The sequence below is a fragment of the Salmo trutta genome, chromosome 24 (genome assembly GCF_901001165.1).
Source record: "Salmo trutta chromosome 24, fSalTru1.1, whole genome shotgun sequence".
Taxonomy (NCBI): domain Eukaryota; kingdom Metazoa; phylum Chordata; class Actinopteri; order Salmoniformes; family Salmonidae; genus Salmo; species Salmo trutta.
This window is the reverse complement of record NC_042980.1, coordinates 3,795,700-3,821,052: the sequence shown is the minus strand read 5'-3', so window position 1 is coordinate 3,821,052 and position 25,353 is coordinate 3,795,700. Positions and strand designations below refer to the sequence as shown.

The 25,353-nt window shown below is 46.3% G+C and overlaps 2 non-coding genes across 2 annotated transcripts; both read left to right on the top strand.

Annotated features, from left to right (window-relative positions):
• Positions 1-15,083: 15,083 nt before the first annotated feature.
• Positions 15,084-15,279, top strand: LOC115161598 (U2 spliceosomal RNA). The gene has a single exon (XR_003869307.1). It is a non-coding gene; the product is annotated as a U2 spliceosomal RNA (small nuclear RNA).
• Positions 15,280-16,013: 734 nt separating this feature from the next.
• LOC115161677 (U5 spliceosomal RNA) lies at positions 16,014-16,130 on the top strand. Its single transcript, XR_003869371.1, has one exon. It is a non-coding gene; the product is annotated as a U5 spliceosomal RNA (small nuclear RNA).
• The last annotated feature ends 9,223 nt before the right edge of the window (positions 16,131-25,353 follow it).

The window sequence follows — 25,353 nt, the reverse complement described above, 5'->3', positions numbered from 1 at the left end:
TTCGGTTTCCGTTTAATTAAATTTTCAAATTTTGGTCATTTTCTTGCAGTCCCGGATTATTCCACGAGAGGGCGTATGGAATCATATTGCAAATGTAACATATATCACCAAATGCGACACGGCTTTTTCTCCTAAACCGAAGACAATTCGAAGACGAAACTCGGTCTGCGTGGGTTTGGCATAATGGGCAGTTGGCCCCGAACAGGATGGAGTCGAGGCCTCGACGCTTTTCGAGTTAAGGCTATTTTTCTGGGATTGAAAGTCAAAGAGGAAAATAGAGTGCTGATTTGACCACTTCACATCAAACTACATGAGCCTACGGTGTCAGGAGAAAAGGAACCATGCATTTACCAATGTTCATTTCAGAGAAATTGTACAATGACACATTGGTGATATTCAACAACAAGAGGTTTTTTTTTCAAAAAAGTTACATATCCAGTTGCAGCGTGTTCAGATGAGTCCGTTAAGGCAGGTTTCGGAGCTCTGCGAGATTTCTGTGATTTTCTGTGATTTTCTGAAACAACACACACTTGTTCAACCCTCTGTAAATAAGTCAGTTCTTAACAGAAACACTTAAAACTCAATATTCTATAAGAGCCTAACATTCAGATTCCTGTGTCAACCAGAAATGCCTTATAATGGTTTCATAGGGGCTGTTTTGAAGGGTTAAAAAGGTCAGATCTTTCCACAACTTCATATGTGTGACTAGGCAACCCTCATGAACTGTAAATCAGTCATTTATCCCATCAGATGTCAAAGAAAAGCTCTCTCAAACACACACACAGAGAGGACGGAGTGACACAGTGCGGTGCTTAAAGACACAAAGAGCCTGCAATGGCATTACCATTATCTCTAGGCTGAGACGAGTTCAATGAGACGCCCCGCTTGACCGTAGCTTGCTCGGTATGAGCGCAGTGACCGTGAGAAAACTAGGCCCAAAATGAGGCCTGCACCAATATGTCAAGGGCTTATGGGTGACAGTGAGAGAACCATTAGGGTTAGAAGCACAATTCAACCTCAGGAGCGTTCCTGAGGTCCTCCCGATCTGTGCAAGCCTAACCTTGACCCTGTGGCATTAACCCTTCACAGTGAAAAGAAGGTGTTTAGATCAAACTGTGTGCAATGACTTCTCTCCCCATAGGAATACATTGACAATTCTCCTAAATTCAACCTGAAGTCTATGTGGGTTATGAATGCCTTATGAACCTGTCTTCTATAACAATCCATCAGGCTACTGTGAGGTCTACCTGTGTCGATTCTAAGGTTCCTGGAGCAACCGGAAGTTGTTAAAAACAGCCAAGAGCTATTGTCATATGGTCAACCTGCATATAGTGAAAATCACGCAACTCAACCATCTGTCATTCAGTCAATTCTTAAGGTAGAGACTTCATATTCAGGATTCTGTTTATGTCTACCCCAAAGACAACGTGTGTGAAGTAAGAGCTTCATGTGACAACCGGAAGTTGTTAAAAACAGCCAAGAGCTATTGTCATATGGTCAACCTGCATATAGTGAAAATCACGCAACTCAACCATCTGTTATTCAGTCAATTCTTAAGGTAGAGACTTCATATTCAGGATTCTGTTTATGTCTAACCCAAAGACAACGTGTGTTGAGTAAGAGCTTCCTGTGACAACCGGAAGTGGTTAAAAACAGCCAAGAGCTATTGTCATATAACCTGCACACAGTGAAAATCAAGCAACTCAACCCTATGTCATCCAGCCAATTCTTTAGGTAGAGACTTCATATTGAGGATTCTGTATATGCCTACCCCAAAGACAACGTGTGTCTATTCTTTTTGCAAAAAAAACAAAAACACACACACACAATTTGGCCATAGGGACATAGTGTGGGGCTTAGAGTCTTATACCGCCTTCAATAGTTACTTTCGTTCAAACGATTCAAGAACCGTCAGACCTAGAGCTCTGAAATTTTAGAAACCTGTTCTAGAGCTCAAGTCGATAGTGCACGGTGATTTATGGGGCTCTAGAAGGTTCTCTGACCGAGAAACCGCCTCGTACATTTGCAATATTTTCAATTCATTTTGAATATCACGGACATGGCGACATGTAGAAATGTCCCAGAGTCGCAAGACTAGGTGCATTGAAACCGGCTCGGCCCATAGAGACGGACCCCAATATCTCTGTCCAATAGCTCATTCAGGGACCCCGTAGTAACGCCCTGAAAAAGTGGATTTTCAGCACCAATTAGGCCATTGCTCGGGCACCGAATGACCTATCGAGCCGAAACTTCGGATTCGGGGTCGCCTCACATAGGCCTACACATAATGTCAGAGCTGGACCCGCAGCTATAACGTAACTATGTGTTTTAGGTTTTTTTATGGTTAAAATTGAAAGCACTGTGAATTATGGGCCTTCTCTGACATATGTGATAGTTGGCTTCTATACGAGTTGGAAAAAGTGGATTTGGTGTCAGATGCTATCAGTTTGGTGTCAGATTGACATCTAATTGACTGATGGACGCTGACTGCTGGGTGACGAGCAATGGAGAGGAACCACAGTCACTGCCCGGCCATCCCGAGTTCATCGGGCCAGTCAATTATGCATTTCTGCAGGATTTTTGAGCATGCCTAAATTTGTAATGCTAAATGCCCATTAACCTCTTACATCTACACGTTCCGCTAGCGGAACGTCTGCTCCAATATCCAATGATGGGCGGGGCGCGAAATTCAAACTCCTCTAAATCCGAAAACTTACACTTTTCAAACATATGACTATGTTACAGCTATTTAAAGACAAGACTCTCCTTTATCTAACCAAACTGTCCGATTTCAAAAAGGCTTTACAGCGAAAGCAAAACATTAGATTATGTCAGCAGAGTACCCAGCCAGGAATAATCACACAGCCATTTTTCAAGCTAGCATATCATGTCACATAAACCCAAACCATATCTAAATGCAGCACTAACCTTTGATGATCTTCATCAGATGACACACCTAGGACATTGTGTTATACAATACATGCATGTCTGTTCAATCAAGTTCATATTTATATCAAAAACCAGCTTTTTACATTAGCATGTGACGTTCAGAACTAGCATTCCCACCGAACACTTCCGGTGATTTTACTAAATTACTCACGATAAACGTTCACAAAAAGCATAACAATTATTTTAAGAATTATAGATACAGAACTCCTCTATGCACTCGATATGTCCGATTTTAAAATAGCTTTTCGGATGAAGCACATTTTGCAATAATGTAAGTACATAGCCCGGCGTTACAGGGCTAGCTATTTAGACACCCACCCAGTGTAGCCTTCACCAAAATCACATTTCCTATAAGAAAAATGTTCTTACCTTGCTTGTTCTTCATCAGAATACACTGCCAGGACTTCTACTTCAATAACAAATGTAGGTTTGGTCCCAAATAATCCATCGTTATATCCAAACAGCGACGTTTTGTTCGTGCGTTCTAGACACTATCCCAACGCTAAATCTCGGCCACGAGCATGACGCAAAATATGACAAAAAATTTCGAAATATTCCATTACCGTACTTCGAAGCATGTCAACCGCTGTTTAAAACCAATATTTATGCAATTTATCTCGTAGAGAAGCGATAATATTCCGACCGGGAATCTGCCTGTCTGTAAACTGAGGAAAAAACCGAAAGCCGGGGGCGGGGCGTGTCACGCGCCTAAGGCTTAGTCCATTGACTGACCACTCAGCATTTGCTCTCGTGTGCTTCAGCCAGGGCTTTGAATGACATCATTCCTGTTTTTCCCGGGCTGTGAGACTCCATTGTTGACGTGAGAAGTGTCACGTAAGAGCAGAGATCCTTTGTAAACGACAGAGATAATAAAGAAGGGCAAGAAATGTTCAGACAGGGTACTTCCTGAACAGAAGCATCTCAGGTTTTTGCCTGCCATAGGAGTTCTGTTATACTCACAGACACCATTCAAACAGTTTCAGAAACTTTGGAGTGTTTTCTCTCCAAAGCTAATAATTATATGCATATTCCAGTTTCTGGGCAGGACTAATAATCAGATTAAATCGGGTACGTTTTTTATCCAGCCGTGAAATTACTGCCCCCTAGATGTAACAGGTTAAATCATGTTGCAAACGTAACGCGCTATATTGCAAACGTAACGTGCGTTTGCAATATGATTCAACAGCAGAAAATATCACCAAAGTTGACATGATGAAATCAACACAATGAGCGATAGAGAGGAACCACAGTCACTGCCCGGCCATCCCCAGTTCATCGGGACAGTCAATTTTGCATATCTTTAGTGTTTTTGAGCATGCCAAATTCATGATGTTGAGGCCCGTTGAATCATATTGCAAATGCGCATCCGTGCACATGGTGACCCGAAATGGGTTACCAGGAGTAATTTTTTAGAAGGGTTTTAAATGCCTTTAGGGTGGTGCAAGGGGTGCACGGTTGGGTAGGGAGCACCTTCCATCAGTGCCCATCCAGTATAAGGCGCCCCTAGTCATTTTGGACATTTTTCAAAAAATCGCTAAAAATCGACAGTCCCACTTCTCTCATGTCACCATCAAGCCATGGAGAGGAACCACAGTCACTGCCCGGCCATTCCCAGTTCATCGGGACAGTCAATTTTGCATATCTTTAGTGTTTTTGAGCATGCCAAATTCGTGATGTTGAGGCCCATTGAATCATATTGCAAATGCGCATCCGTGCACATGGTGACCCGAAATGGGTTACCAGGAGTAATTTTTTAGAATGGTTTTAAATGCCTTTAGGGTGGTGCAAGGGGTGCACGGTTGGGTAGTGAGCACCTTCCATCAGTGCCCATCCAGTATGGGGCGCCCCTAGTCATTTTGGACATTTTTCAAAAAAAATCGCTAAAAAACGACAATCCCACTTCTCTCATGTCACCATCAAGCCATGGAGAGGAACCACAGTCACTGCCCGGCCATCACCAGTTCATCGGGACAGTTCATTTTGCATTTCTGCAGTGTTTTTAAGCATGCCAAATTCGTGATGTTGAGGCCCATTGAATCATATTGCAAATGCGCATCAGTGCACATGGTGACCCGAAATGGGTTACCAGGAGTAATTTTTTAGAATGGTTTTAAATGCCTTTAGGGTGGTGCAAGGGGTCCGCGGTTGGGTAGGGAGCACCTTCCATCAGTGCCCATCCAGTATGGGGCGCACCTAGTCATTTTGGACATTTTTCCAAAAATCACAAAAAAAACTCACCATCAAGCCATGGAGAGGAACCACAGTCACTGCACAGCCATCCCCAGTTCATCGGGACAGTCAATTATGCATTTCTGCAGTGGTTTTGAGCATGCCACATTTGTGATGCTAAATGCCCATTGAATCATATTGCAAACGTAACATGGAATATTGCAAATGTAACGCGCATTTGCAACATGATTCAACAGCAAAAAACATCACCAAAGTTGACATGATGAAATCAACACAACGAGCGATGGAGAGGAACCACAGTCACTGCACGGCCATCCCCAGTTCATCGGGACAGTCAATTATGCATTTCTGCAGTGGTTTTGAGCATGCCACATTTGTGATGCTAAATGCCCATTGAATCATATTGCAAACGTAACATGGAATATTGCAAATGTAACGCGCATTTGCAACATGATTCAACAGCAAAAAACATCACCAAAGTTGACATGATGAAATCAACACAACGAGCGATGGAGAGGAACCACAGTCACTGCACGGCCATCCCCAGTTCATCGGGACAGTCAATTATGCATTTCTGCAGTGGTTTTGAGCATGCCAAAGTTGTGATGCTAAATGCCAATTGAATCATATTGCAAATGCGCATCCGTGTATTTGCAATATGATTCAACAGCAAAAAATGTCACCAAAGGTGACATGATGAAATCAACACAACGAGCGATGGAGAGGAACCAGGAGCGTTCCTGAGGTCCTCCCGATCTGTGCAAGCCAACCTTGACCCTGTGGCATTAACCCTTCACAGTGAAAAGAAGGTGTTTAGATCAAACTGTGTGCAATGACTTCTCTCCCCATAGGAACACATAGACTATTCTCCAAAATTCAACCTGAAGCCTATGTGGGTTATGAATGCCTTATGAACCTGTCTTCTACAACAATCCATCAGGCTACTGTGAGGTCTACCTGTGTCGATTCTAAGGTTCCTGTGACAACTGGAAGTGGTTAAAAACACCCAAGAGCTATTGTCATATTAAGTGCGCATAGTGAAAATCACGCAACTCAACCATCTGTTACTCAGTCAATTCTTAAGGTAGAGACTTCTTATTCAGGATTCTGTTTATGTCTACCCCAAAGACAACGTGTGTGAAGCAACAGCTTCCTGTGACAACCGGAAGTGGTTAAAAACACCCAAGAGCTATTGTCATATTGCCACCTGCAGATAGTGAAAATCACGCAACTCAACCATCTGTTACTCAGTCAATTTTTAAGGTAGAGACTTCTTATTCAGGATTCTGTTTATATGTACCCCAAAGACAACGTGTGTGAAGCAAGAGCTTCCTGTGACAACCGGAAGTGGTTAAAATCACCCAAGAGCCATTGTCATATTACGTGCGCATAGTGAAAATCACGCAACTCAACCATCTGTTACTCAGTCAATTCTTAAGGTAGAGACTTCTTATTCAGGATTCTGTTTATATGTACCCCAAGGACAACGTGTGTGAAGCAATAGCTTCCTGTGACAACGGGAAGTGGTTAAAACAGCCTAGAGCTATTGTCATATGGTCAACCTGCATATAGTGAAAATCACGCAACTCAACCATCTGTTTCTCAGTCAATTCTTAAGGTAGAGACTTCTTATTCAGGATTCTGTTTATGTCTACCCAAAGACAACGTGTGTGAAGCAACAGCTTCCTGTGACAACCGGAAGTGGTTAAAAACACCCAAGAGCTATTGTCATATTGCCACCTGCAGATAGTGAAAATCACGCAACTCAACCATCTGTTACTCAGTCAATTCTTAAGGTAGAGACTTCTTATTCAGGATTCTGTTTCTGTCTACCCCAACGACAACGTGTGTGAAGCAAGAGCTTCCTGTGACAACCGGAAGTGGTTAAAATCACCCAAGAGCCATTGTCATATTACGTGCGCATAGTGAAAATCACGCAACTCAACCATCTGTTACTCAGTCAATTCTTAAGGTAGAGACTTCTTATTCAGGATTCTGTTTATATGTACCCCAAGGACAACGTGTGTGAAGCAAGAGCTTCCTGTGACAACCGGAAGTGGTTAAAATCACCCAAGAGCCATTGTCATATTACGTGCGCATAGTGAAAATCACGCAACTCAACCATCTGTTACTCAGTCAATTCTTAAGGTAGAGACTTCTTATTCAGGATTCTGTTTATATGTACCCCAAGGACAACGTGTGTGAAGCAAGAGCTTCCTGTGACAACCGGAAGTGGTTAAAATCACCCAAGAGCCATTGTCATATTACGTGCGCATAGTGAAAATCACGCAACTCAACCATCTGTTACTCAGTCAATTCTTAAGGTAGAGACTTCTTATTCAGGATTCTGTTTATATGTACCCCAAGGACAACGTGTGTGAAGCAATAGCTTCCTGTGACAACGGGAAGTGGTTAAAACAGCCTAGAGCTATTGTCATATGGTCAACCTGCATATAGTGAAAATCACGCAACTCAACCATCTGTTTCTCAGTCAATTCTTAAGGTAGAGACTTCTTATTCAGGATTCTGTTTATGTCTACCCCAAAGACAACGTGTGTGAAGCAACAGCTTCCTGTGACAACCGGAAGTGGTTAAAAACACCCAAGAGCTATTGTCATATTGCCACCTGCAGATAGTGAAAATCACGCAACTCAACCATCTGTTACTCAGTCAATTCTTAAGGTAGAGACTTCTTATTCAGGATTCTGTTTCTGTCTACCCCAAAGACAACGTGTGTGAAGCAAGAGCTTCCTGTGACAACCGGAAGTGGTTAAAAACACCCAAGAGCTATTGTCATATTGCCACCTGCAGATAGTGAAAATCACGCAACTCAACCATCTTTTACTCAGTCAATTCTTAAGGTAGAGACTTCTTATTCAGGATTCTGTTTATGTCTACCCCAAAGACAACGTGTGTGAAGCAAGAGCTTCCTGTGACAACCGGAAGTGGTTAAAATCACCCAAGAGCTATTGTCATATTACGTGCGCATAGTGAAAATCACGCAACTCAACCATCTGTTTCTCAGTCAATTCTTAAGGTAGAGACTTCTTATTCAGGATTCTGTTTATGTCTACCCCAAAGACAACATGTGTTGAGTAAGAACTTCCTGTGACAACGGGAAGTGGTTAAAACAGCCTAGAGCTATTGTCATATTAAGTGCGCATAGTGAAAATCACGCAACTCAACCATCTGTTTCTCAGTCAATTCTTAAGGTAGAGACTTCTTATTCAGGATTCTGTTTATGTCTACCCCAAAGACAACGTGTGTGAAGCAACAGCTTCCTGTGACAACCGGAAGTGGTTAAAAACACCCAAGAGCTATTGTCATATTGCCACCTGCAGATAGTGAAAATCACGCAACTCAACCATCTGTTACTCAGTCAATTCTTAAGGTACAGACTTCATATTCAGGATTCTGTTTATGTCTACCCCAAAGACAACGTGTGTGAAGTAAGAGCTTCCTGTGACAACCGGAAGTTGTTAAAAACAGCCAAGAGCTATTGTCATATGGTCAACCTGCATATAGTGAAAATCACGCAACTCAACCATCTGTTACTCAGTCAATTCTTAAGGTAGAGACTTCTTATTCAGGATTCTGTTTATGTCTACCCCAAAGACAACGTGTGTTGAGTAAGAACTTCCTGTGACAACGGGAAGTGGTTAAAACAGCCTAGAGCCATTGTCATATGGTCAACCTGCATATAGTGAAAATCACACAACTCAACCATCTGTTACTCAGTCAATTCTTAAGGTAGAGACTTCTTATTCATGATTCTGTTTATGTGTACCCCAAAGACAACGTGTGTGAAGCAAGAGCTTCCTGTGACAACCGGAAGTGGTTAAAATCACCCAAGTGCTATTGTCATATTACGTGCGCATAGTGAAAATCATGCAACTCAACCATCTGTTTCTCAGTCAATTCTTAAGGTAGAGACTTCTTATTCAGGATTCCGTTTATGTCTACCCCAAAGACAACGTGTGTGAAGCAAGAGCTTCCTGTGACAACCGGAAGTGGTTAAAATCACTCAAGAGCTATTGTCATATTACGTGCGCATAGTGAAAATCACGCAACTCAACCATCTGTTTCTCAGTCAATTCTTAAGGTAGAGACTTCTTATTCAGGATTCTGTTTATGTCTACCCCAAAGACAACGTGTGTTGAGTAAGAACTTCCTGTGACAACGGGAAGTGGTTAAAACAGCCTAGAGCTATTGTCATATGGACAACCTGCATATAGTGAAAATCACGCAACTCAACCATCTGTTACTCAGTCAATTCTTAAGGTAGAGACTTCTTATTCAGGATTCTGTTTATGTCTACCCCAAAGACAACGTGTGTGAAGCAAGAGCTTCCTGTGACAACCGGAAGTGGTTAAAATCACTCAAGAGCTATTGTCATATTACGTGCGCATAGTGAAAATCACGCAACTCAACCATCTGTTTCTCAGTCAATTCTTAAGGTAGAGACTTCTTATTCAGGATTCTGTTTATGTCTACCCCAAAGACAACGTGTGTTGAGTAAGAACTTCCTGTGACAACGGGAAGTGGTTAAAACAGCCTAGAGCTATTGTCATATGGACAACCTGCATATAGTGAAAATCACGCAACTCAACCATCTGTTACTCAGTCAATTCTTAAGGTAGAGACTTCTTATTCAGGATTCTGTTTATGTCTACCCCAAAGACAACGTGTGTGAAGCAACAGCTTCCTGTGACAACCGGAAGTGGTTAAAAACACCCAAGAGCTATTGTCATATTGCCACCTGCAGATAGTGAAAATCACGCAACTCAACCATCTGTTTCTCAGTCAATTCTTAAGGTAGAGACTTCTTATTCAGGATTCTGTTTATGTCTACCCCAAAGACAACGTGTGTTGAGTAAGAACTTCCTGTGACAACGGGTGGTGGTTAAAACAGCCTAGAGCTATTGTCATATGGACAACCTGCATATAGTGAAAATCACGCAACTCAACCATCTGTTTCTCAGTCAATTCTTAAGGTAGAGACTTCTTATTCAGGATTCCGTTTATGTCTACCCCAAAGACAACGTGTGTGAAGCAAGAGCTTCCTGTGACAACCGGAAGTGGTTAAAATCACCCAAGAGCTATTGTCATATTACGTGCGCATAGTGAAAATCACGCAACTCAACCATCTGTTTCTCAGTCAATTCTTAAGGTAGAGACTTCTTATTCAGGATTCCGTTTATGTCTACCCCAAAGACAACGTGTGTGAAGCAAGAGCTTCCTGTGACAACCGGAAGTGGTTTAAAATAGCCTAGAGCTATTGTCATATTGCCACCTGCAGATAGTGAAAATCACGCAACTCAACCATCTGTTTCTCAGTCAATTCTTAAGGTAGAGACTTCTTATTCAGGATTCTGTTTCTGTCTACCCCAACGACAACGTGTGTGAAGCAAGAGCTTCCTGTGACAACCGGAAGTGGTTAAAAACACCCAAGAGCTATTGTCATATTACGTGCGCATAGTGAAAATCATGCAACTCAACCATCTGTTTCTCAGTCAATTCTTAAGGTAGAGACTTCTTATTCAGGATTCTGTTTATTTCTACCCCAAAGACAACGTGTGTGAAGCAACAGCTTCCTGTGACAACCGGAAGTGGTTAAAAACACCCAAGAGCTATTGTCATATTGCCACCTGCAGATAGTGAAAATCACGCAACTCAACCATCTGTTTCTCAGTCAATTCTTAAGGTAGAGACTTCATATTCAGGATTCTGTATATGCCTACCCCAAAGACAACGTGTGTCTATTCTTTTTGCAAAAAAACCAAAAACACACACACAATTTGGCCATAGGTACATAGTATGGGGCTTAGAGGCTTATACCGCCTTCAATAGTTACTTTCGTTCAAACGATTCAAGAACCGTCAGACCTAGAGCTCCGAAATTTTAGAAACCTGTTCTAGAGCTCAAGTCGATAGTGCACGGTGATTTATGGGGCTCTAGAAGGTTCTCTGACCGAGAAACCGCCTCGTACATTTGCAATATTTTCAATTCATTTTGAATATCACGGACATGGCGACATGTAGAAATGTCCCAGAGTCGCAAGACTAGGTGCATTGAAACCGCCTCGGCCCATAGAGACGGACCCCAATGTCTCTGTCCGATAGCTCATTCAGGGGCCCCGTAGTAACGCCCTGAAAAAGTGGATTTTCAGCACCAATTAGGCCATTGCTCGGGCACCGAATGACCTATCGAGCCGAAACTTGGGATTCGGGGTCGCCTCACATAGGCCTACACATAATGTCAGAGCTGGACCCGCAGCTATAACGTAACTATGTGTTTTAGGTTTTTTTATGGTTAAAATTGAAAGCACTGTGAATTATGGGCCTTCTCTGACATATGTGATAGTTGGCTTCTATACGAGTTGGAAAAAGTGGATTTGGTGTCAGATGCTATCAGTTTGGTGTCAAAATGACATCTAATTGACTGATGGACGCTGACTGCTGGGTGACGAGCAATGGAGAGGAACCACAGTCACTGCCCGGCCATCCCGAGTTCATCGAGTCAGTCAATAATGCATTTCTGCAGTATTTTTGAGCATGCCTAAATTTGTGATGCTAAATGCCCATTGAATCATATTGCAAACGTAACGCGCAATATTGCAAATGTAACGCGCATTTGCAAGATGATTCAACAGCAAAAAATATCACCAAAGTTGACATGATGAAATCAACACAACGAGCGATGGAGAGGAACCACAGTCACTGCACGGCCATCCCGAGATCATCGGGCCAGTCAATTATGCATTCTGAGCATGTCAAATTCGTTAAAAATGTTAAAAGCAACAGAGTCCCACTTCTCCCTCATCATACATGACAAGTAGACCATCTGCGTTGATTGATGGCTCAACATAGGGATATATATCATTTGGGCAGTATAAATGCCATTTGGAACATGGTTCACTGACTTTTGGGTTTGGAAACCGACTTCCTATGATCGTACATGGCAAACGGACAAACATACTGATTTGGCACATTCAATACTTTCATACATGTATAATTGACAAAAAAAGAATTGGACATTTAATTTGCACATTTCTAATGGCATTTGGCAAAAAATATAAATATGTGACTTTTGACTTCCTATGAAATCATATTCCAAATGCACAAATCATATGCCTTATGCACAAGCAAATATGTCACTTTTGACTTCCTATGAAATCATATTCCAAATGCACAAAACATATTCCAAATGCCTTATGCACAAGCAAAAACAACCCAAAAAATTATGTCAATAAAATATGTCAAAAGTATGTCCATACAGCTCTTATACATGTGTAATTGACATAAAAATCAAAAAAAATTCGAAAAACGGTCCAGAAACCACTTTTTTAGGGTTGAAAAGTTTTCAAAAAATATGTCATTTTTTCAAAATTTGACACTTGGGACTTGAATTGTGTTACATTTGCAATATGAAAATTCACTGCGGAGAGCTCTAGCTATCTTTTGGATATTTGCTGTAATTTGGCACTTGCAATACTTCCACAAGTGACAAAAAAAAGCATTGGATATGTCATTTTGCAAAAAAAATGAAAAAAAAAATGTCACTTTTTTCCTATGAAATCATATTCAAAATGCACAAATCATATGCCTTGCGCACAAGCAAAAGCAACCCAAAAAACGACATCAATAAAAAACGTCAGAAGCATGTTCATACAGCTCTTATACATGTGTAATTGACATAACAATCGAAAAAATTTCGAAAAACGGTCCAGAAACCACTTTTTTACAAGATACTACGTTTTCAAAAAAAATATCATTTTATCAAAATCTGAGACTTGGGTAAGAATTGGGTATCATTTGCTGTATGAAAAACCAAGGTGGAGCACGCTCGCCATCTAAAGGAAATTTGGGGTGTTACAATTGGCAATTGCCATCGGAAAATTGCCATATGATTGGCCCGGAGATGGGCCGATTTGGGTGGTTATTTCAATCGTGTGTATGATTCGTGCTATGCCAATATGTTGCCATGTTATTTTGTCCAAATCAGGGGGGTAATCCCTTACAACAAATCAGGGACTCCATCGCCTGGGTTGAGGATAGAAGTCTACCTCTGATGGTAGCGGCACTTGATCAGGCCAAGGCTTTTGATCGCGTCAGTAGGGTTTTTCTTTTCAGAGTGTTAGACAGGTTAGGGTTTAATGATCGCTTTATAAAGTGGATCAAGATTTTGTATGTGGGAGCGGGGTGCCGGGTGAGCATAAACAGCCATCTGGGTGACGTGTTTGGCCTCTCATCAAGGGTCAGACAGGATGCCCGCTCTCGGCACTCCTTTTTGTGCTCTATATGGAGCCCCTGGTGGCTGCCATTAGGGCTGACACAGGGGTGGAGGGCTTTCTGGTCCCTGGGAGCGGCGGTTTGCATGTTAAGGTGACACAGTACGCAGATGACACCACCTTGCTTTTGTGCAAGGACTCGTGCCTGCTAAGGTCTCTGGCCATAATTGGAGACTTTACCCGCGCATCGGGAGCGGTCCTTAACCTCACCAAGTCGTCTGTTAAGTATTTCGGCAGATGGCGGGGCAGGACGGAAGTGCCCGGGGGACTCTGTCTCTGTAATGGGGCCCTGAGGATTCTTGGGGTCCTCTTTGAGACCTCCGGCTCCGTGACACTGAACTGGAACATGAGTTGCTGTGGTACAGAGGAAGCCGGCAATGTGGATGGTCAGATCCTTGTCTTTCTTGGGCAAGGTCCTGGTCCTGAAGGTGGATGTACTGCCTTCCCTTCTGTACTTGGCATACATCTATCCTTTGCCAGCGAGCATGAGGAGAGGGCTAGTAAGGCTCGTGTTTCAGTTCATGTGGGGGGGCAGACATGAGTATGTCGCCAGGGCTCGCATGCTCTCAACCATCGGGGAGGGAGGGAGAGGAGTTCCACACTTCCCATTCAAGCTGGACTCGATTTTTGTTTCATTTTTATTGAATGAGCTCGCTAATCCAGTGATTCATCCCTCCGGTTATTTCCTGCGGGTGTTTTTCTCGTACCAGGCGAAAAGGTGTGGTCCAACACGGGTCCTCGGGCTGAACAGCTGCCGTGGCACTTCAGCCATGCGGCGAAGTGGCTACGTGCGCATCCCGAGGTTGAAGTCGCCTGAGTAGGTTTGGACCACAGACGCCTGTACGAAGAGGTCAGACGGACCGTTTGTGCGCCCCCTGTGGTGGGTACCCCTGCTGTGGTCTTGGAGACCAGACAGGCGCGGGGCCTAGACAATCGTCTTAAGGATCTAAATTGGTTAAGCCTCCACAAGTGCTTGCCGGTAAGATCCATCATGTACCGGCATAGCTTGGCACGGTCCCCCCAGTGCCCGAGACCAACTTGTGGTGGGGAGGAGACAATACGCCACATGTACTGGGACTGTGCTTTCGCAGGAGTAGTGTGGGCCAGGGCTCAGGGGTTGCTAGGGAGAGTGAAGGGGGGTTTTGTTTTAACATGGGCGAGGGTGGAGAGAGGGGTGGGGAGAAAAGGGGGGGTAGGTAGGGATCGTTTTCTGTTGTGGCTGCTTATCAGTCTTTTTAAGGGCTGTGGGACGCCAGGCAGGGGCTGGTTAAGTCAGGAGCAGACTGGGGGGTGGAGGGAATAGTGAGGAGAGTGGAGGGAGATTTGAGAGGGAGGATAAGAAGGGAGGAGAGGAAGTGGGGTCACCATGCTGCCTTAGAGCGGTGGAAAGGGGGGTTGGGGCTGGTCAGGTAGTTAAGGTTTAGAAGGCAGGTCGGTAGGTTTTTGGGGTTTTGGATTGATTATGTTTATTGATGGCTTGTGTTTGTTTGATTTTTTGCTGCAGCCCCCTGGAAAAGTTGGGGGAGGGTGTTGGTTGCCCATCTCTTCCAAGAGAGAAAGGGTTTCAGGGTTTTTGAAAAACTGATAGGTTGTTTTTTGTTACAAGTTTTGTTTGGATATGGGCAACTAAAAGGTTAAAAGACGTGAATTGTTCACTGTGTTAATGCTTGAAAAGTTAGAATAAAAGCTTTGAATCATCTGTTCTTATCAGTTTAATATCTGATACGTCCCCCATCGGGGGCCTACATATTAAATGGATTTTTCAAACAGGGAGTCGGAAATGGGGCTTGCTCCGTCCGCTCCACGCATCGACCCGGTATTGCAGTACCTCCGGGAACGGTGCAACACTTTTCTCCCATTGTCAAGGAAAAAGAAATACACAAAGCTATGTAAAACAGCTAGCAGAAGAAGAGAAGGAATGAAAAAAGAAGAATCATCCAAACTGAAACAAGGGCGAAGCCCCCTTCATGGGGTCCCCCGTTTTCCCGCCATTTTACTTTAAAAAAAATATATATATTTTAAAAAAAAACATTGGCCAGGATTGTGTGTGTGTGTGTGTGTGTGTGTGTGTGTGTGTGTGTCTCTCTGTGTGTGTGTGTCTCTGTGTGTGTGTGTGTGTGTGTGTGTGTGTGTGTGTGTGTGTGTGTGTGTGTGTGTGTGTGTGTGTGTGTGTCTGTCTGTCTGTCTGTCTGTCTGTTTTTGACCCCCCCAAAAAATACAATCACTTTACCAGGATTGTCTGTCTGTCTATCTGTCTGTCTGTCTGTCTGTCTGTCTGTCTGTCTGTCTGTCTGTCTGTCTGTCTGTCTGTCTGTCTGTCTGTCTGTGTTTTTGACCCCCCAAAAAATACAATCACTTCACCAGGATTGTCTGTCTGTCTGTCTGTCTGTCTGTCTGTCTGTCTGTCTGTCTCTGTTTTTGACCCCCCCAAAAATACAATCACTTCACCAGGATTGTCTGTCTGTCTGTCTGTCTGTCTGACTTTTTACCCACAGCCCTCAAACTTGGAAGAGTGGGTTCGGGGACCACCCGCTGGCACCCGGCCTAGAGTGCACAGTGTGTGTCTCGGGCCCCGACCTCCATACGACTCTGGTTTCTCTTCATTACGCACAAGCCTTTCGCCTTTTACTAAAGACTTCCGTGGAGAGGAACACTTACGAGTTCAACGTATTTTTGGAAGGGCTTTGCTTCTGGCAGAGCCCGGTATCTTGTTTCAAGAGAAATTGACAGAGATGACGCCGAGACTTTTTGCTCAGGCGTTTGACTTGAAGCCGGCTGACCGACCGACCGACCGACCGACCGGCGTATTTTTCCACTCAAAGTAGTCGCTCGGGCAATTGAGTTCAAGCCCGACGACGACTGGCGTGTTTTCCGGGCTTTGAACAAATAGTCGCACTAGGCTTAAAGAGCTAGTGACTTAAAGACGCATTAGCGACTTGTTAAAAAAACACCCGCCTATCACCAGGGAAGCGTCGGGTGGGGAGGAGACAACTTTTGCCAAACCGCTGAGGTCTACCGAGACCCCCGGGGGCCCGGCGGGTGCAGGGGTCAATTTGTGGGTTATCGCTTCTCGGCCTTTTGGCTCAGATACAAGCTTGGCACTGAGGTGTCCTGTTTGGGCTAGGGGGCAGTATTGAGAATTTTGGAAAAAATTTGTGCCCATTTTTAACTGCCTCCTACACCAACTCAGAAGCTAGAATATGCATATTATTGTTCAGGTTTGGATAGAAAACACCCTAAAGTTTCTAAAACTGTTTGAATGGTGTCTGTGAGTATAACAGAACTCCTATGGCAGGCAAAAACCTGACAAGGTTTCATGCAGGAATTGGCTTGTCTGACAAGGAGTCGTGCGTCTTGCATCTGTTTATTGAAAAGTAAGGATCTTAGCTGTGACGTGACAATACCTAGGGCTCCAATAGGCTCTCAGAACCCGGTAAAAACATGAAGGATGACGAGGCGGCCTCAGGCTGAAACAGATTATCGCCTTTGGTAAGTGGCCGATCAGAGGACCATTGAATGAGGCGCGTGCACGATTCGCCCCCGTGGAGAAATTTCATTCGGCTGTTTAGGCTCATTGCAGATTCCCGGTCGGAATATTATCGCTTTTCTATGAGATAAATGGCATAAAAATTGGTTTTAAACAGCGGTTGACATGCTTCGAAGTACGGTAATAGAATATTTAGACATTTTTTGTCACGCCATGCGCCATGCTCGTGACCGTGATGTAGCATTCTGATAGTGTCTAGAACTCACGAACAAAACGTCGCTGTTTGGATATAACGATGGATTATTTGGGACCAAACCTACATTTGTTATTGAAGAAGAAGTCCTGGGACTACATTCTGACGAAGAACAAGAAAGGTAAGAACATTTTTCTTATAGGAAATGTGATTTTGGTGAAGGCTGAACTGGGTGGGTGTCTAAATAGCTAGCCCGTGATGCCGGGCTATGTGCTTAGAATATTGCAAAATGTGCTTCATCCGAAAAGCTATTTTAAAATCGGACATCGAGTGCATAGAGGAGTTCTGTATCTATAATTCTTAAAATAATTGTTATGCTTTTTGTGAACGTTTATCGTGAGTAATTTAGCAAACTGTTAGTAAATTCCCCGGAAGTTTGCGGGGGGTATGCTTTTTCTGAACGTCACATGCTAATGTAAAAAGCTGGTTTTTGATATAAATATGAACTTGATTGAACAGACATGCATGTATTGTATAACATAATGTCCTAGGTGTGTCATCTGATGAAGATCATAAAAGGTTAGTGCTGCATTTAGCTGTGTTTTGGGTTTATGTGACATGATATGCTAGCTTGAAAAATGGGTGTCTGATTATTTCTGGCTGGGCACTCTCCTGACATAATCTAATGTTTTGCTTTCGTTGTAAAGCCTTTTTGAAATCGGACAGTGTGGTTAGATTAACGAGATTCTTGTCTTTAAATAGCTGTAAAATAGTCATATGTTTGAGAAATTGAAGTAATAGTATTTCAAACGATTCAAAAATCGCGCCACTGGATTGAAGTGGCTGTTACGTAGGTGGGACGAAATCGTCCCACATGCGCCAGAGAGGTTAAAGCCCGCTGAGCCAGAAGGTCGAAGGAAGGCAGGAGGGAGGAAATTTTTTTTTTTTTTACAGGAATCGTTTTTTTCGGATATCCTTTATTTTCCATTTGGCTTCTTTTAATTTAAAGAACAGGTCGGTACCGGGAGTAGGTTTGGCAAATACGCTAAGATTTGCGTGGAAGGACCAGGAGGTGGAAGAATTCGGGAGAGAAACCTTTGGAAGAACAATCCTGATGGGATGCCTAAAGCTGTCGGTGAAGGATGTCCTCTGCCTCCAGGGCAACCCGATGGAGAGGGCGTATGACGTGACCTGCTATACAGAGGAGAAGCATGATGAAATCCTGAAGAGGGTGAGGGCGTTGGAAGGAGAAAGGCCGATGTGCTTTTATGGAGTAACAAGCCTGGCCAGTAATAATTTCAGGGTAGTGACGGTTACAATGTACAATCCGCATGTTAAGGAGGAAGAAGTGAGGGGCTTTCTGGGTGGAGGTACATGGACAAGGTCTCCTCAGAGAGGCTCCTCAGGGACTCCCTAGGATTTTGGAATGGGAGGAGAGGATTCCAGGCCCTCCTCAGGGAGGACCCAAAGGGACAGGGTGGCTACCTCCATCCCCCTGCGATGTTCTCCCTGGAGGCTGACAGGGGGACGTTGTTTTATGCACGTCAGCCCCCGTTTTGCAGGCGTTGTATGGCCTACGGTCATATCCTCGCCTCGTGCAGCACAAGAAAGTGCCGAATTTGTGGATCGGTGGAGCACGAGGCGAGGGACTGCGACGAGCCGAAGGCGTGCCACGGGTGTGGCTCGTCAGCACACCTGTGGCGGGAGTGCCCGGCTCGTCGGAGGTCATACGCGTCTGCAGCTGGGGGGGAGCAGGAGCGGAGGATGGGGGAAGAAGAGGAGGGGAAGGAAGGCGATCTCAGGACCAGGGCACTGGCCCAGAGCGGAAGGCAGCACGGAAAGAAGAGGAGAAAGGAGCGGCAGCAGAGGGAACGGAGGAACGAACGGAAGCAGAAGGAAGCAAGGGACTGGAGGAGCGAGACACCGCAACAATGGAGGGAGAGGTGGTGGAGGGGGTGCCGGTGGCAGGGGCTGTGGAGGGGGAGGAGGAGGGAAGGGGGGTGAGGGAGTGGAGGGACAGCATGTCGAGTGCCCTCGTTGAAGAGATGAGAGGAATGGTGGAGGAGTTGGCGGGGAAGGGGGGTGTCTCCCCTTTACCTCCAACTCCTAGGAAGAAAGTGAAGAAGAGGGGGTGCTCGACAGGCAGTGAAAGGAAGGGGGGGTGGATGGGGTTGCCAAGCGAGGGATGGGGGAGTGAAAAGTTTCTTTGCTGGTTTCCTCAGCCCCTCAACATTTGGTGGAGGGTGACTCCCAGGAAGAAGCTCAGAGCTGGCTGTCTGGGGGGGGATCTCAACTCCTCTTTGAGGGGATGGGGTCCCCTACTCTAAACCCGGAAAGTTACAGGAAGGAAGAAATGACGGGTGTTGGTGGGGGAACCCAGGATGCAGAGCACTCCAAGGCCTAACACCATACCTGCATTCTGGGTTGGGGAGATGGAGGAGTACGGGGGGGCGTCAGGAGAGGAGAAGACGTCCCCGCCGGAAGAGAAGGAGCATCAGGTGAGCCTCCTGGTTTTTTTTGATTGTTTTGGGGTTTATTTTAAAGATGTAATGGTTTTGTGTTGTGTTTTGTAAAAATAATATCTTATGTTAATTTTGTTTAGTTTAAATGTAAGGGGTTTGAGGGATTATGTTAAAAGGAGGGTGGCTTTTAGTTTTTTAGAGGGGGTGGGTTTTGATGTTTGTTTTTTACAGGAGGTTCACCTGAGGGATGGAGGGCATGTAGTGAGGTTTAGTAGGGAGTGGGATAAGGGGGAGTCAATTTTGGGTATAGGTGGGGTTCACTCTACGGGGGTGGGGATTTTGTTTGGGAAAAGGGAGGTTAGAGTAGAGGGCACTTTTGTTGTGATGCAGGGGAGGGTTTTGGGGGTGGATGTCACTTTAAGGGATAGTAAGTATAGGTTAGTGGTGGTGTATGGGCCACAGGTGGCGGCAGACAGGAGGGAGATGGTGGACTGTCTGGCGCCCCTGTGTGTCACAAATAGGCACTTGGTGATAGGAGAGGATTTCAATATAGATTTAGGGTTAGTGAGTGATAGTAGTGCAGGCGCCATCACCGGGCTAATGGCTTGCCATGGTCTGGTTGATGGAGGCCTGCACTCTACTCCGACAATGGCTGGTCCCACATGGCGCAACTCTCGGGGGGTTGCGCGGAGGCTCGACTATATTTTCCTATCTAGGTCTTTGGGTCAGTTGTCTGGGCGGCTGTTGCCTGTGTTCTTCTCAGATCACGACGGGGTGCTCCTGCAGGTGGGGTCGCCAGTCTGCCTCTTCGGTAGGGGGTACTGGAAATTAGATCGGGATGTGCTGGAGGATCAAGCTTTCGTCGACGCCTTTTTTGGTTTCTTTCGGGGGATTGAAGGCCTCCGGTCCATGTGCGAGGGGGTGTTAGAGTGGTGGGATTTAGTTAAGGTAAGGATTAGGGCCTTTATAATAGTATATTGTAAGAGGAAAACAAGGGAGAAAAGGAGGTAGGTGGATCGTATCCAAAGGTTGCTCGAACTCGAGTACGAGGCAGGCAACCTCGGCGGGTCGTTTGACTGGGAGAGATCCACAGCCCTGAAGGCGCAGCTCAGGGTGCTGCAGGAGCGGAAGGCTCGAGCTTTCCTGGAGCGGGCGCATAATGGCTTTTTAGAACACAATGAGACTTGTTCCTCTATGTTCTTTAAGTCAGTTAGGGGCAGACAGAGTAGGAAGGTAATGCATGGGGTTAGGGAAGAAAATGGCAGTATAGTTAGAAAGCCGGAGGAGATGGTCAGGGTGACAACTGATCATTTCCGAGGTTTATTTAAGGAGAGGGAAATAGATGTAGAGCAGGGAAATGTGTTTTTATAACACTTGTCCCGGCGATTGCCGGAGGACATTAGAAACGCGATGGAGGCTCAGATCTCCCTCGAAGAGGTTGAGAGCGCTCTCAGGAGGATGGGAAAAGGGAAGGTGCCTGGGATGGATGGGCTGCCGGCCGAGTTTTACCTCAAGTTTTGGGGTATACTTGGACCAGTGGTCCTCGAAGTCTTGAAGGCCATCCTTGAGACGGGGGTCCCGGGGGGATCAATGGCTGTCGGTGTGCTATCACTTCTTTACAAGAAGGGGGAAGTAACAGACCTTGGCAACTTGCGGCCGTTGACCATGCTGTGCGTAGACTATAAGTTGTTAGCAAAGGTCTTAGCGGACAGGTTACGCACAGCCCTTCCCTACGTCGTCCATGAGGATCAGACGTGCGGGGTAGAGGGCCGCTCGATTAGATGGAACCTACAGTTGATCAGGGACTCAATCGCTTGGGTAGAAGATAGGGGGCTGCCTTTAATGGTAGCAGCGCTAGATCAGGCGAAAGCCTTTGATCGCGTGAATAGATCCTTTCTATTCAGGGTGTTAGGGAGATTAGGATTTGGGGAGAAGTTTATAGGATGGATCCGTACATTATATGTTGGAGCGGGGTGCCGAGTTAGCGTTAACAGTCACTTAGGTGACGTTTTTGACCTCTCGTCTGGGGTCAGGCAGGGATGCCCGCTCTCGGCTCTCCTCTTCGTTCTGTACATGGAGCCTCTGGGGGCTGCCATTAGGGCAGACACAGGGGTGGAGGGCTTGCTGATCCCTGGAAGTGGCGGTCTCCGTGTCAAGTTGACACAGTACGCCGACGACACATCCTTGCTGCTTTGCAAGGACTCGTGCCTGACAAGGTCCCTTGCCATTATTGGGGACTTCACCCGAGCGTCGGGGGCGGTTCTTAACCACGCGAAGTCTTCCGTTAAGTTTTTCGGAAGATGGAGTGGTAGGACGGATGTGCCCGGAGGGTTATCTCTCTGTAACGGGGCCCTGAGGATTCTCGGGGTCCATTTTGAGACCTCTGGCTCAGCGACGCTGAACTGGAACATGGGTATTGCAGTGGTACAGAAGAAGTTAGCGATGTGGAGGGCTAGGTCTTTGTCCTTTTTAGGCAAGGTCCTGGTTCTCAAGGTGGATGTATTGCCATCTCTATTGTACTTGGCGTACATCTACCCATTGCCGGCTTGTCTGAGGAGGCCTCTAGTGAGGCTGGTGTTTCAGTTCATGTGGGGTGGCAGGTACGAGTGGGTTGCCAGGGCACGCATGATCTGTCCCATCGGGGAGGGAGGTAGGGGGGTACCACATCTCCCCCTCAAGCTGGACGCAATTTTTGTTTATTTTCTGTTGACGGAGCTTGCTCAGCCAGTACTACACCCGTCCGGTTACCTCCTGCGGGTGTTCTTCTCGTATCAGGCGAGAAGCGTAATGGTGTGGTCTAACACGGGTCCTCGGGCGGAACAGCTGCCGTGGCACTTTGGCCATGCGGCCAAGTGGCTGCGTGCGCACCCCGAGGTTGAAGTCGCCCGAGTAGGTTTAGATCACAGGCACCTGTACGAGGAGGTCAGACGGGCAGTAAGTCCAGCACCTGTAGTGGGCATCCCGGCAGTGGTCTGGGAAGGAGTGCAGGCGCGAGGTCTGGACAACAGGCTCAAGGACCTGAATTGGTTGAGCCTCCACTAGTGTTTGCCGGTGCGCTCCACCATCTGGGAAGGAGTGCAGGCGCGAGGTCTGGACAACAGGCTCAAGGACCTGAATTGGTTGAGCCTCCACAAGTGTTTGCCGGTGCGCTCCACCATGTACCGGCATAGCTTGGCGCGATCCCCCACCTGCCCAAGACCTTCTTGTGGCAGGGAGGAGACTGTGCGCCATGTCTTTTGGGACTGTGCCATTGCCGGAGTAGTATGGGCAAAGGCACGGGTGTTGTTAGGAAGGGTTAGAGGGGATTTTGTATTGACTTGGGCTAGGTTAGAGAGAGGTGTAGGGAGAGCGAGGGGGACGGATAGGGATAGGTTTCTGCTCTGGCTTCTCATGAGCCTCTTTTAGTGGGGGCTGTGGGAAGCCAGGAAGAACATGGTCAAGACAGGGAGAGATTGGGGGGTGGAAGGAATAGTGAGGAGGGTGGAAGGAGAAATAGGGGGAGGATGAAGAGGGAGGAGAGGAAGTGGGGGCAGCATGCTGCCCGGGAGAGGTGGAAGGGGGGTTTATGGCTGGGGTTATTTTAGATTAGGGACGGGAAGATAGGGAAAGGTAGTGTTTAGGATGATGGGGAGGGATGATGCTCCCCTGAGTTTTTGTTTGGGTTTTCGTTTGTTTTTTGTATTAAAAATACCATGATTGATTTAGTTTAAATGAAAATTTTGATTTGTATTGTATGAATGGTATTGATTGTCACCAGGGAAGCGTCGGGTGGGGAGGAGACAACTTTTGCCAAACCGCTGAGGTCTGCCGAGACCCCCGGGGGCCCGGCAGGTGCAGGGGTCAATTTGTGGGTTATCGCTTCTCGGCCTTTTGGCTCAGATCAAGCTTGGTACCGAGGTGCCCCAGAGCTCGCTGAGTCAAAAGGTCGGAGATAGGAGGGCGGTAATTTTGGGGTTTGTGAGGATTTGGTTTTTTACCAAGCGGCTTCTTTTTTTGTCGGAAGAGAGCCTTACCGGACAAGATGGCAGAAAATGTTCCAAAAAGATCGGTTCCTGGGATTGGACTTGTTAACACAGTGAGGATTGCATGGAGCAGCAAAGACATGGAGCCAATCGGGAGAGAAACATTTGGGAGATCTGTCTTGATGGGGATCCTGAATCTGACGGTTAAAGACGTTTTATGCCTTCAGGGTAACCCGATAGAGAAAGCCTATGATGTCACCTTTTACACCGAGGCAATGCAATGAGTTTCTACGAGGTCTCAAGTTTGGCGAAAAATAACTTTAGGGTGGTAACTGTGAATATATACAACCCGCACTTCAAGAACGAGGAGGTAAGGGCATTCCTGGGGAGGTTTATGGACAACGTATCATCGGCGAAACTCCTCAGGGACTCCCTGGCGTTCTGGAATGGCAGGCGGGGTTTCCAGGCACTCCTCAGGGAGGACCCTAAGGGTCAGGGTGGCAACCTCCATCCTCCTGCGATGTTCTCCCTGGGGGCTGACCGGGGGACGTTGTTTTACGCACGTCAGCCCCCGTTTTGCAGGCGTTGTATGGCCTACGGTCATATCCTCGCCTCGTGCAGCACAAAACAATTCAGATTTTGTGGATCGGCCGAGCACGAGGCGAGGGACTGTGACGCGCCGATGGCATGTCACGGGTGTGGCATGCAGACGCACCTGTGGCGTGAATGCCCGGTGCGTCAGCGGTCATACGCGTCTGCAGCTGGGGGGGAGCGAGAGCGGAGGATGGGGGAAGAAGAGGAGAGGAACAAGAGAAAAGAAAAGGCACGGAGGAAAAGGACACACGGCGGGAGGAGAAGGAAAGAGCGGCAGCAGGAGAAGAGAGAAAGAAAGAAAATGGTCTTGGTGGAACCAGAAGGGCAGAAGGCTGAAGGAGAGGAGGAGCAGGAGGAGGAAGGAGATAGGAGGGTGGAGGGGCTGGAGAAGACGGTGGTGGAGAAGAAGGAAACGGAGAAGGCAACAGAGAGGGAGGAGACAGGGAAGACAGCGGTGGAGGAGAAAGAGACAGAAAGAGAGGAGACAGAGAAGGCAGTGGTGGCGGGACCAGAAGGAGAGGGAGTGAAGGAGTGTGGGGACAGTGAAGACAGTGAAGTGGTGAGAGCACGGGTGGAGGAGTTGAGAGGGATGGTGGGGGGGCTGTCAGAGGCAATGGGAGGGTTGTCAGATGCAGACAGGGATGTTCCCTGGCTGCGCCCCCCACCAATAAAAAGACCGAAGAAGTGGGAGCGTAAGGACAGCAGGAGGAGGAAGGCTGGTAAGGGGGGGCAGGGCAGGGGGGAGAGGATGCGGGGCCCTCGTGGGCTCCCTCTTCTTCATGCTCTTTTACACCCCTGGCTGAGCTGGACCTTCCAGGCATTGCCCAGGGTTGGGGGATGGAGGAAGGGGTTACATTTTTGTTTGAGGGCATGGGGTGCTCGGGACAGAGTAAGGAGGAGTGCAGGGTGATAGATTTAAGTGGGGGGCACAAGACACAGTGTTCGCTTGTGCCGGGCACTGATTCTGTATCTAGGGGAGAGGGGATGGTGGCCGACGGCGGAGCGTCAGGAGTGGAGGAGGCGTCCCCGTCGTTCGGGAGGATAGGGTGAGTTTATTTTGATTTTTTGTTGTTAGTATGGGTTTGGTTTGTAGGTGAGAAGGGGAGGGAAGATGTTTCCCTGGGTCTTTGTTTTAGGGTTTTTGGTTTGTGCTATAATTAAAAATGCCTCGTTATGATTTTGATTGGAATATATGGTTTTGTATTGAACGGCATAGAAAGTAATAA